At 42.1% G+C, this 16,056-nt stretch overlaps 1 long non-coding RNA gene across 1 annotated transcript in view; it reads left to right on the forward strand.

Annotated features, from left to right (window-relative positions):
* The first annotated feature begins 3,132 nt into the window (after positions 1 to 3,132).
* LOC140696018 (uncharacterized) overlaps positions 3,133 to 16,056 on the forward strand; it is a 53,044-nt gene continuing 40,120 nt past the window's right edge. Inside the window, exon 1 of the long non-coding RNA XR_012071938.1 lies at positions 3,133 to 3,220. This is a non-coding gene — a long non-coding RNA (uncharacterized lncRNA). The remainder of the gene's footprint in view (positions 3,221 to 16,056) is intronic.

The raw sequence follows: 16,056 nt of genomic DNA on the forward strand, positions 1-16,056 counted from the left end.
TCCTCTCTCCAGGACGAAATTTACTCTATAAAATGAGATCACCACGGTCCCTTTCAGCACCAGCGTTCTCCAGGTTTGGCTCTAGTCACAAAGACAGGGCCCTGTTTTCCGGGACTTTGAATATGGAGTTTTCGCCCCCGGGTCCTGGGGCGCTGAAGCCGCTTCGGCAGAGCGCGTGCCAGCCAGCCAGCCAGACCGCCGGGCGTGGGGCCGCGGCCGCCGAGGACGGGCGAAGGGGGGCTCGGCGCGGCTGGTTCCTACGGACAGAGAAAAGCACCGGGGAAGCCAGCAGAGAAGGGCAGGGAGAACCGCGGTGCCCTGTCCGAAAACGACAGCCCCGGGGGAGCCCCGGGGGCAGGCCCCGCCCCGCCCCGCCCCGCCCCGCCACGTGCAGGACTTGGTGCAGAATGAGACCGTGTTGCTCCAAAAATGAAGAATTCCAAAATGGCGGCAGCAGAGCCTTCTGGTGTCGGTCGAGGCTGTGGGCCTGGCTGGGAAGGATTAGTTCTGTTTTCCAGGGGTTGAAATCGCAGGACCCTCCCTTCCCTGGATCCCCTGAATCTGCAGGGCTCACTTTGTCTGCTTCTCATTCACAGCTACATTTCTTGCTTGCTTGCTTTTTTTTTTTTTTCAGCAGTGCTGCTAGCTGTATAAATATTTTACAGTTCCCCTATGAAAAGTTTCCAAGGGGCCCATGTTAAGGAAAAAAATCTTTGAAAGGATTTTTTCCATAGCAATTAAAACCTTTCAAAGCACCGAGAGCTCCCTAGTCTCACTTTAGTGCAACAAACCTCTATTTTTTTTGACCAGTTTGGATGGCTCTGGGTCTGAAAGTAAGCCAGCCTCTTTGTTTGATGACTGTGTGGGTTGCCGATAGACATTTGGAATTTAAATTCATTAGATACATGGCAGGGCTGTGGATGGAACCGGCGGAGGGTTGAGGAATGCTGTGATCAGAAACTCTAACCCCTATTTCCTGTATCTCATTTACAAAGGTAAAATGACTATAAATCAAACTAAAGCTCATTTTGGCTCCCCAGATGAAGTCAAATGTACACTCTGACTTATGCATATACCATTTTTAGTTAACGCACCAATAAAAATAATTGTGCAAGCCTAAATTTGGAAGTGTTCCCAGCGTTTATGACAAAACTTAATAAAGCCAGGCACATTGAATGTAATATGGGAATTTTATTGAAATGAAATTAGTCCATCATGTAAGCTCCACATTTTCCTCAGATTTCTTGGACTTCTATGAGAGCTCTCCTGGGGACCCTAATAGGGTCCTGCAAAAATTCAAGTACAGTATGGAGAGACATGGAGCCCAGACGACAGCTCTGTAGTGGGTAGGATGGCGCACCCTGAGTTTTGATGCAGCAAACCACTCACACTTTCCCAGGCAAGCCCCTACTCCCTTCACCCCGGGTCTAAGCCTCAGATACGTTGTTGTGGTTTTGCTCAGAACATAGGACTCCTGGAGAGGTCGGGGTGGGGGTTCACTTGCAACTCTAGTAACTGTGAGATGTGCCAGAGACCTATTATGTAATTTCCCTGGGGAAGCAGCGTGGCAGCGGCACTGCATACGTCCATGTAGTTTGGTTGCTTTTTCGCTGCTCGAAGGAGGAGACAATATTTGGGTATTTGAAATGCAAGGTTGGGAGTGCTGGTGTAGGGATGAGGAGGTTGGAATGAAGGAATTCAAGTTCTGATATGGACTACATTTTACTTACAGTGATTCCGGAACTCTAATTTGTACGTAAACACTTCCTCAGGTACTTATTGAAAAATCAAATACCTAAGCCCCACCTCAAGAGATTTTAACTCATTCTGTCCCTCGGTGGACCTAGGAATCAGCCAGACAATACCTCAGCTGAGACTGACACAGGTGGTCCAAGGATCTCAGTTTAAAAAATACTGCTTTCAGGTTGGTTATCGACAACAATACACAAACTTCAATACATTTAATTGCTATAGACTGAATGTTCCCCACTAAATTTGTATATTGAAACCTAACCTCCAAAGGGATGACATTGGGGGTGTGGCCATTGGAAGATTATTAGGTCACGAAGGTGGAGCCCACATGAATGGGATTCATGCGCTTCTCCAAGACACCCCAGAAAGCTCTCTCGCTCTCACAGAGAAAGGATGGCCATCTACGAACTAAGAATCAAGCTCTAACCAGGCACTGAATCTGCCAACACCTTGATCTTGGACTTCCAAGCCTCTGAAACTAAGAAATAAATTTCTGTGCTTTATAAGCCACTCAGTCTAGTTTATAGCATCCCCAAGTGACGGAGACATTACTAAGTGTTTATTTTTGAGGCGTTACTCTGTGGAAAGGTCTGGGCCATCTCCTCACTGCCATTTGGACCACCGTCTAGATAGCTGTCTGGCCTATTATTTTTCCAACTCAGGGGACAGGTACTTCATAGCTTCTTTTTATAGCCTGTTTCAGTGAGTAATCATCATGACTGTTAAGAGTTTTTTCCTTAGGTCTATACAGATTTCTTCTTGCTGAAATTCAAGCCCATTTCCCCCTGTACTCTCCTCAGAAGAGATAGAGAATTATTGATGGTGTCTTGATGATAATCCTTTGTGTATTTAAAGAAGGTTGAAGATGTCTTCCCATTAATCTGCAAGGCAGTTTTGTTCATAGGGAAGGGCCAGTTTCCAAACTCCCATCGGTAGGTCCAAGGAAGGCTGAATTAAGCCTGAACCTCAGACACTTCAGGTGCCTACTCAGACTGCCTTTCCCCAAGCCATCCTGGAGGGACTGCGGGAGTTTAAGGAGCTGTTCTTAACGTTGACATCATTTCCACAGTTCACATGGAGAGTAACTGTCTCTTCTTTGACCTTCCCTTAAGCTCAGTTCTTTCTTCTTTCCCTGGCCTTCCCTACATTTCATCCCTCTAATTAACAGGCTATAAAGCCTTGCCTGACCTCTGTGGTTGGAACAGAAAATGAACTGGGGAACTTAAATGGAAGTTGGGCACAGCCTTTCCTCTCTGCGGCAGAGGTGGCCCGCCTCTGAGGTGGCCTGCCTGCTTGCAGGCTTTGTGCAATTGTGAGCCTCTGAGGGTGGGCGGGGTCTGTCACTGTCTTCTGATCAACAGAACATAGCAGAGGTGGTGAGATGCCATCCACGTGGGTATGTCATGTTTTGTAAGACTCCATCAGGCTGCTGGGCATGCCCCCAGAGACTCCTTGCTGGCTTAGTGAGGTAAGTGGCTATGCTGGGAAGACCCATGTGGCAGGAAACCGTGGGTAGCCTTAAAGAATTGAGGGTGGTCTCCAGCCAGCAGCCAGCAGGAACCTGGTGCCCTCAGTTCTACAGTTGCAAGAAAATGAATTCTGTCAACAACCTAAATGATCTTGGAAGTAGATTGTTCCCTGGTCAAGCCTTTCCCTGAGAATGCTGCCTGGCTAACAGCTCGACTGCCGCCTCCGGGAACCCTTAGCAGAGGACCCGTGTAAGCTGGGCTCAGACTCCTGACCCACGGAAACTGTGAGATAGTAAGTCTGTACCATTTTAAGCTGCTAAATTTGTGGTAATTTGTTACCCAGCAATAAAAAAACTAATGGAAAAACCATTTGATTTGGCTTATCTGGCAGTGTGTAGAGGCTGATGAGAGAAGGCTTCCAGAGAAACATTTATCCTGGGGGGCCAGGATCAAAGGGGACCTAATTTTTTTTTTAATTTTTAATTTAAAAAAAATCCTTAGAGGGAGGTGATTAGGCTTATTTATCAATTCTTAACAAAGGTACTGGGAATTGAACCCAGGACCTCGTGCGTGCTAAGCAAGCACTCTACCACTGAGCTGTACCCTCTCCCCTCTGGGACCTAATATTTATGTACTTACACATATTTTGGATTTTCGTGGAGAAGAGCCATACTTGAAACCTTTTATAACATTTACATGAAAACGATTTGCCTTAAAAATTAGTAATAATTACTATAATAACAACTCTCATTTATTTAGCACATGTTATATGCCAGTCACACTTTGAAGTGCTTTGTTGATAGTAATTCATTTAGTCCTTTTACTGTCCTATCCGATAAAAACTCCATTTTACAGATGGGGAAGCTGAGGCACGAAGCAGTAAGACAATCAACTTGACTATTAAGCTAACTGAAATAAACAAGGCCGGGGCAGGGGGTGTGGTAAGGCAAACGAGTCTTTTGGCCTCGTGGTGTCCAGTTCTGCTTCTGTGTATCTTCACTTTTAGAATCATGTCTGCTACTTAACCTGGATATGGCGTGGGCCTCCCTAGACTCCAGAGAGGGCCTGTGTGCCTTCGTCACAGAGATATTTTACCTAATGATGATGAAAGGGCCGAGCAGACATGAATGAACGCTTCAGAAATTCTCTAAAGATGGAAATAGTGGAAGCTCAAACTCTTGGACCACATAGAACTCTAGGGCTACTAACTGTGGCAAGTCATTTGCAGTGTTGCCTCTATTTTAGTGGCTTTTTCCAGCGTATTTTCAGTTTTATTAATATTCTTTTGAAAATGGAGAAACGAAAGACTGAGCTTGACATGGTCAGTGTAAGTACAGTTTTGTGGCTCTCTTGGGCCGGGCGGTTTTTATGTATCCTGGAATGATATTAAGTTATCTTTGGAAAACAGCAGCACAACATCCCAAGCTGGTAGGCATCCTATGATTTACTTTTTCCTGCAGGCCTTAGATTTAATCGAGCATTCCCAAGTTCTCCTTGCAGCTTTTTTATTTCTTTTGGCCTTAAGAACCCTATTCAGATTCAGCGAACATGTTTTTAGTGAGTGCTAGGGGGTAATTACCAGTGTCTTCGCTTGACAGATTAAAAAAACTGAGACTCAGAAAAGCTGAGCTGCCTGTGGTTAAACAATTAGAAATAACAGACGAGAGATTTGAAATCCACGCTCAGGTCTCCACACACAATACCAAGCTGAATGCGACATATTTCCCCCCAGAAAAGTTCTTAATGGGAAGTGGTAATGTAACGGACCAAGCTCCCCTCCCCAACATTCTTGACCATGTGAAGAAACAGAGTAAAAGCTATTTAAATTTGCCTAATGTGTTCCCCCAAATAGTGTGGTTTTCAGCACACTGGGAAGGCTCCACCTGCCCCCAAATGGGATCTCCGATAGCTAACGCACTTCCCTGGAAATTTCTTCCTTTTGAACTAAAGGCATTTTGGTCTTTTCGTACTGTTTCGTTGAGACTTTGATTTTGAGAGCTCATGCCCGATAGGAGTCGGCTGTTCAGAGCCACCCAGGGGCTCTTTGAAAACCTCCTACATACATTCTTCCACTTGGAGAAGGCAGCTGCCTGCTAGAGAGGTGTGGCTTGGGGGCAGGGGGAGGGATAGTTTGTGATGTGTCGCTCCTGGAGTGAGCAGGGCTGGGTCTCCAAGTGGACGTGCCTGTCCTGGAACATTTGTAACCAGACACCACACCACTTAGAGCAGTAACTGAACTTTCAGCCTCTTCTTAACAAACATGTTTTAAAGTCCCTAAATAAAAAATCATCTAAAAGCCCCTTGTCCCACCCTTTCTTTTGCTTTACCCCTTGGTCTGGTTTAATTTTATATCCCACACCCTGAGCAGTCTTCTCCGGAGACGGTCTCCACGAATTGAGTCCCCCTGTCTGGGGAATCGTGGAAACTCTTCCTTCTCACTGAGAGAGAGTGGGAGGAATTTCGTTTCTCTCCGCTAAGTCCTGCTCCTTCTATAGATCCCAGATTATTTCTCCCAGAGCCCCATGGCTGGCGAGAAAGGAATAGGCATTGGCTTGTGAGGTATTGGGGAGGGTGGTGGGGAGGCCAGGAACAGCAGAAGAGGGGAGATGAATGTTCATTAGGCATTTCTCACCCTTGGAGAGAAGAGCCCAGCTTGACCTGTGCTGACTCGCTCTTTAGGTAGCAGCAATTACACTGTGGTCTGAAACCATGTCCCTCGTCTCATCTTGCTCTGTTCATTTGTTTGATGACATTTAGTGAGACCTACTGTGTGCTACGCAGTCTTCTAGGCTTGGGGATTCGACAGTCAATTGAATTCCTCTCCTCAAAGCAGAAGAGGTTCATGGCAGAGTCAGACACACGAGGGAGTGATTGCAATCTAGAATAGATTGTGCCGGGCCATAAGGAAGGACAGCCTACTTCCTTACTTTTTTTACTGCTATGTAACAAACCACCCCAAACTTGGCGGCTTAACACAACAAATACTCGCTATCTCATATAGATTCTGAGAGTCAGGAGTCAAAGAGGGGCTTAGCTGAGTATTTTTAGCTCAGAGTCAATCCTGAGATTGCTGTGAAGAAGTCAGCCAGTGCTGTAGTCATCTGAAGGCTTGGCTAGGGCTGAGCTCCCCTCCCCAGCTTCAGGAGCTTTATTTGAACTCTACTCAGACCTCTGTAGTAGATCAGTGGACAAATTGTGTGGGTCATAAATGTGAACGTGTACCATCGTTACTAACACAATGCTGAGACCAAGATGGGGTCAGTCTACGAATCAGTACCCAGAACTGTCTACCGAAATTGCTTATACCTTAAACACACCCAGCAATGTGTGTTTGCTAAGACTTATTTTTGTCTTTATTTAATAATGATTTTTGTCAGCCGTAATTAAAGATCAGGGATGTTTAGGTTTCTAAATGAATAACATCTTAATATTTTTGCTCATTTTTATAGCACTGTCAAAATGGAAACAGACATAGCCAAGAATCATACATAGTTCATTACTTTTTACTTATCACTAATCGACATTTTTAAGTATCAGTTACAGGTCTGGTAAAAATTGCTGACATTTGCAAGGTGCCCAAGAGAACAGAACTCTAACAAAAGACTAACCTCAGAGACTGGTTATCACTAAAATTGATACTCCCTATACCAACAGAAATGAGGAGAAAAATAATAAGACTGGATTTTAATTTTACCATTTTCTATGTGCTTCTGTGACCTGAGTCTGAATTAGGATAAGCCAAGTACTCTCAGCCCCACAGTACAGGAGCAATGTCCCGTTTGAGAAGGTGGAAGATGTTCTGTGTCCAAATGGCTGCATGAGGAAGGTAGATGCTTCTAGGAGGGCAAGAGCAGTGTCTACCTGAAGACCAGGAACACCCACTCGCTCTCTGCTCATCACCTTCATCCTCTTTGTTTTCCCTCACTCCTGACTTTCTGCTACTGAACGTCCAGTGCAAAACTGTGCTGGAGGTGACTGGCACCTGCTCACAAGAGCCCAGTTAAATTTTCATGAAATTTGCGAGCCTGTGGTGGAACATAGCCAGTGTTAAAAAACTAAATGATATAAACTTGGAATTAAATCAATTATATTAAGCAGAGCACAGGGAATTATATTCAAGATCTTGTAGTAGCTCACGATGGAAAAGAATATGAAAATGAATATGTGAATATTCATGTATGATTGAAAAATTGTGCTGTACACTAGAAACTGACACAGCATTGTAAACTGACTATAACTCAATTAAAGAAAGAAAGAGAAAGAAAGAAAGAAAAAGAAAAAATCAATTATATTAAAAAGAAAACAAATACTCAAAACTCACCACTTCCTAATTATGTGGCTACATTTTGCTATTACGTATGTTCTTGGGGCTGTTGATCTATGGTGAGAGTATTTACTGGGTATCAGTCACATTACAAATCAGGGTCCCCCTCACCCCAGAGGACCAGCTGTTAAACATTTAGCAGCATGTCACTAGGAGCCCCCTTCCACTACTCCCAAGTTTTGTGGTAGTGCTTAGCCAGACTGGCTGGGTTGAAACCCAGCTTTTGCTGTTTAACGGCTTATGTGACATGGGACATAATTTAACTTCTTTGTGCCCTAGTTTCAACATCTATAAAATGGCGATAATATAGCACGTACTTCATATGGTTGCTATGAGGATTAGAATAGTTGGTATTTGTAAAGCATTTTTGGAACAGTGCCTGAAAACTAGTAAGTACTACTTCAGTGTTTGATTTTAAAAGTATGATTCTAGAGATTGTTACTCCCTCTTTGATTCTCTCATTTTTCTCTCATCTCTCAGAACATATTATGTTCTTCCATACAATAAAATGTCCAATTTTTGTTAGGTACATGACTATCCAAAATAAAGATTAGATTTCTCAGCCTCCTATGAATAAATTCTGATCAAGACAATATAAACAGAAGTATTCTAAGGTAGCTTCCAGGAATTTATCTTCAGTGACAGTAGGCACATTCTCTTTGCCTTTTTTTCTTCTTTATTCTTTCTTCTATCCTGGTCTCTTGAAACTTGGATGTGATGGCTGGAGCTCAAGCTGCCATACTGGACCATGAGGAAGAAAGCCACACCCTAAGGGCAGAACAAACAAATGTGGAATAAATCAGTCATAGCTGATTGCAAGAAAGACACAAAAAGTAGCTGAAATAACTTCATGGTTTAGAGTGAGAATGAAGATAAACCAAATCAGGTTTCATAGGTCTTTAGAGATAAACTTAGATTCTGAATGATCTTTCAGTTTCAGATCCATGAAACCTGGTTAATGTGATTCATATTCATGGGTTTCTGGAAAATGCCATCTCCCTTTTTGCCATGTGAATCTTTATAATGAACCTTCATTACTTGAACTAATGTAATTGACTCTTCCTTGCAACCAAGAGTGAAACTAACTAAACCTTATGGTCTAAAATACAATTCTGCCTACCTGCAGGTGTATTTTACTCATTAACGTTTTCCTGTGCAGACAAATGTATACCGTAGGAACTGAGGGCTTCTCCTTTGGAAATGTTCTACGTCCTCGTGTGGTTGCTGGGTGTCAAGATTCATTCTCAAGTAATACCTGTCTTTCTCCCATCTTGAGAAGGCTCTGAACTTTTATTCCACACTACCTGGATTATTATATATTATTTATAATGACGCCTTTGGGAAAAATTAAATGGACAAAGTTTGCTTCATGCAATCCCTTTTGTTGCTCATTCCTACCTGCGTTCAGCTCCTGAGCTGAGCGGGTCACACACCTGGTTGCTCTGCAGACCTACTCCAGCTCAGCAATGTGGCAGACTTCCTCTCCCTGTCTCATCACAATTTACTGATAGCATACAATATCTTCCTCAAGGCATTGCTAAACAGCTGGTCAGCTAATCAGAGACAACAATGTGATTTGCATGGAGATATTATCTGACTCTATTATGGATTCTATTATTGACTCGTATGGAGGTATTAAGCTGATCCTTCCAGTGAAATCAAAGGGACATTTAATATTTGTAGAATAGTTACATGTCAGGCGTTATGTTAAGGACACTATTTAATTTAAGTTTTACAACTCATCTACCAATCAAGGTTTTTAGTTGCAAACAAGAAAAGCTAATTTTGAATGACAAACAGAAAAGAAAGAAATTGGAAGGATATTCAGAAGCTCGCATGATGGCCATGAAGGCTGCAGAACCAAGCTTGGAAAAAACGGGCAGGAGTAAAGCTAAGGCAGCACTGATATGTTAGTTGTGGAACTGATACACCATCTGTACTAACAAGTAAACCAGGAAATCTCCATGGCTTCAGACAGGGTGCTGTACTTGTCACTCAAAGTTCGATTGGTTTTGAAGGAAAGGAGGCAAGTCTTTGCTCCGTGCAATCTCTAAGGAGTTCAGGCTGACGAGAGCCTAAACATTTTCAACATGTGACTCCCAAGATCACCTTGAGCCTCAACATTCTGTCAGCAGATGGGAGAAACAAGAGAATGGAGAGTCGCGTGTGAAAATTTTATAGGCCAAGCCTGGAAGCAACACACATCACTTCTGTTCTCACACTGGTGCGCAGAACCCAGTCACGTGACCATCCTTAACTGTAAGAGAGTTTAGGAATTACAGTCCAGCTGGGGCTCAGTCACAAAGAGGAGCAGCTAGCCAGTCTCTGATCCAGCCCATCCTCTTGTCACCAAATATTTATGCCATGCTTCCTCCAGCCCAGAGAACGCAATCATCTCCTCCCCGAGAAAGATAACACCCCCAAATGTTGTCCAGTCGCTGAGTCTGGCTCCAAGCTCAGATTACCTACGGATGCTCGGTATTCTCCGTCAGGTTCAGGTCCACGGCTCATTGTGGTCCAGCTCCCTATGCCTAGCAGAACGAGGTACCTATTGCCTCTTCCCCAGAGCATCTAATACACACAGATAGAACAAGAATGAAGTAACTGCAGTAAACCCACCACTATGGAAAAGAGAAGGTAGACAGCGATCACTGGTGTGTAAAGATGTTAAATTTTAGTGTGCAGGCATCCTGAAGGCCCTACCCTGGGGATGAGGAAGGCTTCTGGAATAAACCCTAGGTTTGCTTTCTGGGAGAAACTCTTTTGTCCATTGTTTTTCGTGGCTTCTGGCTTCACCATTTGACAGTTTCTTCTTTGTTCTTTCCTCTTTGGCCACTTCTGATATGGATGGGGAAAAGTATTCCCTCCTTGGGGGCTGCACAGCTTTCAAAGCCCATATATGCTGATGAGTTTAGGGGCCCCAAACTTAGTTTGATGCCCAAAGATTTGTTTTAGTCCAAGCTCATGTTTTCTCTGGCGGTATATTTCCCTCACAAACCTCATAAATGTCTAATCTCTTTGCTTCCAATCAGCTTCCTGTGTAGTAACCATACGCAGAATTCTTTCCTAGTCACAATTCTCAAGACTGACTTATGGTTTTGCTTCCTAGTCCCCATGAGTCTCCATCTGCTGCCTGAGGCCATCAGATTAAGACAGGAAGACCACACCCTTGGTTTGATCTTTGCTGCAGGGCTAAGTCTTATTCAATCTGATTTCTTACTGTTTGAGTTTGAGAAGTAATTTTTCCAACTTTTCAGCACCTCTAGTTTCTGACATTCAGTTTCATTTTTGTTTGAAAGCAAGCCAGTTCTTTCCTGAGTTCATCCGCTCTTTTGCAAATTGCTACTAACATTCTGTTTTCCAACCCTTTCCCCTAGAGCTAAAGAATCCGCATACAGCTGACTTGTCTTCTGAGTTATATCAAGAGTCAGTTTTATCACCGATTTTTCCACTGCATAACATAGATCTTCATCTTTAGCAGCCTCCAAAGCCAGTTTCCTGGCCACTCACATCCTCATTGCTTTCCCAAAATCATGCATTCTAGGTTTCGTTAGGGAAACATTCCGCTTCTGGTACAGTGTGTACATTAGTTAGGAAAATGTAGCTGCTCTCGAGATAAATCCTGAAATCACAGTGGCATAATACTGTAAGTTTCACATTCACTGAAATCTAATTGGTGAGGAGGGTCTGCTCCCTGCGGCCATTTGGGGACCCAGGCTGGTGGAGGCTCTGTCATATTCTACATGTGACTTCCAGGTTATTTCAGGCATCACCAGTCAGCTAATAGATGGAAGGAAAGAGATTATAAAGGATCTGGGGGGAGGTTTTTAAGAGTTCAATTTGGAAGTGACGTCTTTCTTTTGATGGCAATGTATTAGCCAGAATTTAGTAATAAGTTCACACCTAACTCAGAAAGAAGACCGAAAGATATAGTCCAGCTGTATGCCCAGGAGGAATGGAAAAATGGATGAAAAACTACATAGAGTCTCTCCGACAAGCTAGAACCACCGCTAAAATCGTGGCAAATGAAAAAGGACTGAAAACACCATTGCTATCGCTGCTAAAGGCTGGTCACTGAAGCTTGTACCACTAATGCCTCCAGCATCAAAACAGGATGCTGTCATTACATGGCTGCCCCTGAAAGGATAAAGTTGCTGCTACTTTTTCACCGTCCACGCCCAGAATGTGTCCTCTGGGGTCCTAGTTTCTTTAACTCACTACCTCCTAAGTCAAAGCCAGGAGCAAACGTATTAGATTGGTGGAGATTAAGTCATGCAACTCTCTTTTTTGAAGCTTTTTTTTTAATTGAAGTACAGTTGATTTACAATGTTGTACTGGTTTCTGGTGTACAGCATAGTGATTCAGTTATATATATAGACTCTTCTTCATATTCTTTTTCATGACAGGTTACTACAAGCCATTGAATACACTTCCTTGTGCTATACAGTAGGACCCAGCTGTTTATCTATTCTGTACACAGTAGTTTGCATCTTGTAGCTACTCTCTTATTGAAAAACAAATTGGGGAAAACAAATCTGTTTTTTTTTTTAGCTCATATAGTGAGCAACAGATCCCGCCCCTATTAATATTCCGAAGATGAGATATTCTCCAAATAAAGACAGAATTAACTAAATTGAAGGAATCAATTCCATGATGAAAATTTCAGCAAAAAATGGCAAGATGGTAGGAGAGAGTATTCTGAACAAGTGGGAAGTGACCTACTTTATTCTGTATAAACACACACACACACACACACACACACACACACTCAGACACATAATCTTGGTTCCAATTTTGGGGGTTTGCCTCCATCTAGACCTTTCTTGTTCACTACTGTATCCCCAGTGCCTAGAATAGTGCCTGGTCCTTGGTAGCCACTCAATAATTATTTACTGACTGAAAGAATCTGCAGCCCAGTAAGTGTGCTTTTGGATGCTTCTGTTCCTGGCTCTCCCGGCGGCCAGTAGGGACCGATGAAACCTATAAATACAGCAAAAAGAGTCACGGAGCTTCAGTATTAGATCGTGAGACCACAGCACGGAAATGTCTCCTGTCTGCTTTCTGGCCAAGGAAGCCTCATCTAGTCACGTGATAGAAAGGAAAGTGAACCGCAGAGGTGAAAGACAGTCAATATTGCCAGATTATTTTTTAACATTGTCTAAATTTCACCTTTCAGAAAGGACACACTGAAATTTAAATCCGGAAATTAGAAAAAAAAATTTTTTATCCAAAGAGATGCATCTCCTTGGTCCATATATTTGGAATGTTCTCCTGGAGGTTTGGCCATAGCAGACTAGTGGCCTGGAGTATGTTTCATAGGAATCTCTGTTTATCTCTTTAGGGCATAGAATTCCTTTCTGGGAATCCGAATTATGACATCTCTTTGGCAGAGACTCGTTTGCATTTGTAGACATTTTAGGTGGCACTGAAATTACATGACAATATTTTAAAAGACAGCCGGCTAGTATGGTGCAAAAAAATTTCATCCTTTTCTCTCTAAACAAGATAATCTCCTTTCTTTCTGTATTACTTTAGTAAGAAAAATTACAACACACATCACTCTCTCACTTTTTTGTCCTGATGTAGAGGAGGTTCAAAAGTGATGTGCTGAATGAGCTCTTTAGAAAGAAAGGTGAGGAGGAAAGGAAGGGAAGGGAAAGAGCCAGTATCACTTACATTTAGAATGAAGATTCTACAAAATTACCAGATAAGATCATCAGTCTCCACAAAAGCTGGAGAAATTTCAGGGAAAGGGGTGCCCCACATCTTTGACACCCTGAAACAGGGATATGGGAGCATTGCCACCTGGCGTGAGCGCCTTGCATTGCCTGCGGAGGCTGCTTGCAGAAATCTATCATCTCTTAAAGAGACAAGACTTTATTTTGAGCAGGGCTCACCATGGCCTGGAAAGCCAGCTGTACCCCTTCTGCCTCATTTCAGAGCCATGACGCTTAGATTTCAGGAGTACAGAGCTGGGGGAATTCTTTATTCCATCAACTATGTTTGGAGGGAGGCAGAGATAAAGATGCATGAGCAACACAAAAGAAATGTTCTACTAAACAATGTGAAAATGGAGAGTCTCTATGTGTTGGCCAAAATGGCCTTAAACAGGACTGAGAATAGTAGCCAAGGTGATTTCTTCCGAGTTACGGTTTCAAATACTTCCTGGTATTTGCAAATGGCCTTTGAGTAGGCAACTGAAAGCTTTTTACGTGTTGACTACTTTTTGTTGCAGGATGACATGCAGGAAGAGAAAAAATTTTTTTTTTATTGAAAGAATCAAAAATTCATTTTTCATTTTTTATTTCTGAGCATGTTGGAGTTAATAATTTTGGCATCTAGTGTTTTTTTTTTTTTTTCCCAAGGCTAATATGCCACGCCATCTGCCAAGTGACGGTGTCTTTATTAGGTTACCGTAGTATATAAAAAGCAAAATGCTTTGCAAAGGATTTGAGAGGGACAAGTTTTATTTCCCCCTTCACATTATTTTCCAGAATGTAAATTAACATGTTTTCAACAAAACTGTTGAAATTAGAGTTATAAATATTGAGAGGATACTACCCAATAATTTAAGCCCTTTGTTTCCTTTAAGATCTATTTTTTTTTTTACATCTGAGAATAATACTGGGGTTTACAGGATTTTAGAAATATGTATCAATTATGAAATCCCTAATGGTGTTAACCATTGGGAGAAATACTCAGAATTATCTCCTCAGTTTTTTCTAAAAACAAAAACAAAGCAAAGCAGAGCAAAAAACAATTGAAAAAAAACCCAAAAAAACAAAAACCCTTTACTCCAGCTGTATTTAAGAAAAGTGAAACTTCCTTGTGCCCCTGGGATGAACCCAACTTGATCATGGTGTATAATCTTTTTTCTGTTATTGAATTTTGTTTACTAATATTTTGTTGAGGATTTTTGCATCTATGTTCATCAATGATATTGGCCTATAATTTTCTTTTTTGGTAGTGTCTTTGTCTGGCTTTGGTATCAGGGTGATGGTGGCTGCGTAGAATGAGTTTGGGAGTGTTCCCTCCTCTTGAATCTTTTGGAAGAGTTTGAGAAGGATCAGTATGAGCTCTTCTTTGTATGTCTGACAGAATTCCCCAGTGAGGCCATCTGGCCCTGGACTTTTGTTTGCAGGGAATTTTGTTTTACTGCTGATTCTATTTCACTTCCAGTGGTCGGTCTGTTCAAATGATCTGTTTCTTCTTGATTCAGTTTTGGTGAACTGTATGCTTCTAGAAACTTGTCCGTTTCTTCTAAAGTTGTCCAATTTATTGCCATGGAGTTGTTCATAGTATTCTCCTACGATTTTTTGTATTTCTGTGGCATTAGTTGTACTTTCTCCATTTTCATTTCTTATTTTATATATTTGTGTCCTCTCTGTTTTCTTCTTGGTGAGCCTGGCCAGAGGTTTGTCAATTTTGTTTACTCTTTCAAAACACCAGCGCTTGGTTTGATTGATTTTCTTCTTCTTTTTTTTTTTTTTTTTGCCTCTATTTTATACATTTCTCCCTGATCTTTATTATTTCTTTCCTTCTGCTGACTAAGACAAACTTATGGTTACCGGGGGAGGGGAAAGGAGGTGGGAAGGGATAAACTGGGAGTTCAAGCTTGCAGATACCAACTAATATATGTATAAAATATATAAACAACAAGTTCATACTGTATAGCACAGAGAACTATATTCAATATCTTATAGTAACTTATGGTGAAAAAGAATATGAAAATGAATTTCTGGATGTTCATGTATGACTGAAGCATTGTGCTGTACACCAGAAACTGACACAACATTGTAAACTGACTATACATTGACATATATATATATATATCTACCTAAAGAAAAAGGAAAGTGAAATAATTTTCTTCTTTTGCATAAGCTGGGGACAAAGCACAGCAGTGGAAAGAAGGTGAAAAGAGAAAATGGGGTTTGTACGCTTTTTGACATAAGCTAATAATTTTCCCCTTAAGGCTCATGTTTTATATGCACTTTTTGGCCTCCACCTCCCAAAATGTAGTTTGAGGTGGTAACTTGGTTCAGCTTTGTCCTAAGCTGGACAGTATTTGCTGTTGTTTTGAAAGCTAGTGCATCATGAGTATGCCTCTTACATGCTCTCGCAGTCAAAGTTCCAGGCTTTGTCCTCCTTCTGTCTTTGGGGAAAGTTTTCCAGGTTTCATGTTTTCCATATGCTTTATAAAAACATGTTTTTAAAGGAAGTTGTTTATGTCCATTGACTCAAGCACACGTACCCCAGAAGGCACGCACATGTATATGCCAGCAGCCACGTACACTTCTGACCTCCTTTAGAAGTCATATAAGCAAAGGGTAAAGGGGGAGAGATTTTTGGCCCACCAGTCTCACTTTTATCGTTGAGATGAAGCATGTTCAAGATTGTTCTGGAGAAGAGTTTCTATAACCCATGACCTAATTTTACTATTACAAGCAGTAGGACCTGGGCCTCCCGTAGGAGGTAAGATTGAAATGATAGGGATGTGGGTACTGGTGGGAG

This window comes from Vicugna pacos, chromosome 4, assembly GCF_048564905.1.
Source record: "Vicugna pacos chromosome 4, VicPac4, whole genome shotgun sequence".
Lineage (NCBI taxonomy): Eukaryota > Metazoa > Chordata > Mammalia > Artiodactyla > Camelidae > Vicugna > Vicugna pacos.